Source organism: Theropithecus gelada, chromosome 5, assembly GCF_003255815.1.
Source record: "Theropithecus gelada isolate Dixy chromosome 5, Tgel_1.0, whole genome shotgun sequence".
NCBI lineage: Eukaryota > Metazoa > Chordata > Mammalia > Primates > Cercopithecidae > Theropithecus > Theropithecus gelada.
The window spans coordinates 59,355,145-59,357,475 of NC_037672.1; the positions used below are offsets into that span (position 1 = coordinate 59,355,145).

Genomic DNA, 2,331 nt, shown 5'->3' on the forward strand with positions numbered 1-2,331 from the left:
AAGACTCCGTCTCAAAAAAAAAAAAAAAAAAAAAAAAAAAAGGGATTCTCGTCCCTGATATATAAAGACCTAAATTTTTTCCAATAGAAAAATAGTAGTCAGGGAAATGAAAAGAAAATATCAACTTGGCAATGTAAAAAGCTTTAAAAATAATGATAACAATCAGTCTTGGTGGGGTGTAGAGAAACTAGTATTTTCATATATTGCTGGTAGTGGTACAAATTGTTACCACCTTTTTAGAAAGATATCTGAAAATATATATGAACACTAAAAATATTTACCTTTGGCTGGGCGTGGTGGCTCATGCCTGTAACCCCAGCACTTTGGGAGACCAAGGCAGGCAGATCACTTGAGGTCAGGAGTTCAAGACCAGCCTGGCCAACATGGTGAAACCCCATCTCTACTAAAAATACAAAAATTAGCTGGGTGTGGTGGCTATAATCCCAGCGCCTGTAACCCCAGCTACTTGGGAGGCTGAGGCATGGCACGAGAATTGCTTGAACCTGGGACGTAAAGGTTGCAGTGAGCTGAGATTGTGCCACTGCACTCCAGCCTGGGCGACAGAGCGAGACTCCGTCCCCCTAAAAAAGAAAAATATCTACCTTTTGAATCAGAATCTAACATTTAGGAATTTTTTCGGAAATAAATGATTTTTGAATAAATGATTCGCTGTCAGGAACTGAAATACAACACTGGTGGAGGAGAACGGTTTGATTATTTGACAGATCTTGTGGAACATTACAAGAAGAATCCTATGGTGGAAACATTGGGTACAGTACTACAACTCAAGCAGCCCCTTAACATGACTTGTATAAATGCTGCTGAAATAGAAAGCAGAGTTCGAGAACTAAGCAAATTAGCTGAGACCACAGATAAAGTCAAACAAGGCTTTTGGAAAGAATTTCAGACACTGCAACAACAGGAGTGCAAACTTCTTTACAGCTGAAAAGAGGGTTAAAGGTAAGAAAACAAAAACAAAAATAGATATTAAAAACATCCTGCCCTTTGATCATACCCGGGTTGTTGTTCTTGATGGTGATCCCAATGAGCCTGTTTCAGATTACATCAACGCAAATATCATCATGCCTGAATTTGAAACCAAGTGCAACAATTCGAAGCCCAAAAAGAGTTACACTGCCACACAAGGCTCCCTGCAAAACACAGTGAGTGACTTTTGGTGGATGGTGTTCCAAGAAAACTCCAGAGTGATTGTCATGACAATGAAAGAAGTGGAGAGAGGAAAGAGTAAACGTGTCAAATACTGGCCTGATGAGTATGCTCTAAAAGAATATGGCGTCATGCCTGTTAGGAACATCAAAGAAAGCACCACTCATGACTATACGCTAAGAGAACTTAAACTTTCAAAAGTTGGACAAGGGAATATGGAGAGAAGAGTCTGGCAATACCACTTTCGGACCTGGCCGGATCATGGAGTGCTCAGCAACCGTGGGGGCGTGCTGGACCTCCTGGAGAAGGTGCACCATAAGCAGGAGAGCATCATGGATGCAGGGCCGGTCGTGGTGCACTGCAGTGCTGGAATTGGCCGGAGAGGGACTTTCATTGTGATTGATATTCTTATCGACATCATCAGAAATGAAGGTGTTGACTGCAACATTGATGTTCCCCAAACCATCCAGATGGTGTGGTCCAAGAGGTCAGGGATGGTCCAGACAGAAGCACGGTACCGATTTATCTATATGGCAGTCCAGCGTTATATTGAAACACTACAGCGCAGGATTGAACAAAAGCAGAAAAGCAAGAGGAAAGGCAACGAATATACGAATATTAAGTATTCTCTAGCAGACCAGACGAGTGGAGACCAGAACCCCCTCCTGTCTTGTACTCCAATGCCACCCTGTGCAGAAATGAGAGAAGACAGGGCTAGAATCTATGAAAACGTGGGCCTGATGCAACAGCAGAAAAGTTTCAGATGAGAAAACCTACCAAAACTTCAGCACAGAAATAGATGTGGACTTTCACCCTCTCCCTAGAAAGATCAAGAACAGACAGAAGAAAGTTGATGTGAAGACAGAATTTGGATTTGGAAGGCTTGCATTGTGGTTGACTACTTTTTGATAAGCAAAATTTGAAACCATTTAAAGACCACTGTATTTTAACTCAACAATACCTGCTTCCCAATTACTCATTTCCTCAGATAAGAAGAAATCATCTCCACAATGTAGACAACATTGTATTTTATAGAATTTCATTTTAAATTGAGGAAGCAGTTAAATTGTGCACTATATTTTGCAGATTATGGGGATTCAAATTCTAGTTATAGGCTTTTTTTTCTTTTTATAACCTTAACCAGTTTAATTTTTTTTCCTCATT

The 2,331-nt window shown here is 40.7% G+C and overlaps 1 pseudogene; it reads left to right on the forward strand.

The window, feature by feature from the left end:
- The first annotated feature begins 661 nt into the window (after positions 1–661).
- LOC112625245 lies at positions 662–2,115 on the forward strand (annotated as a pseudogene).
- Positions 2,116–2,331: the final 216 nt, after the last annotated feature.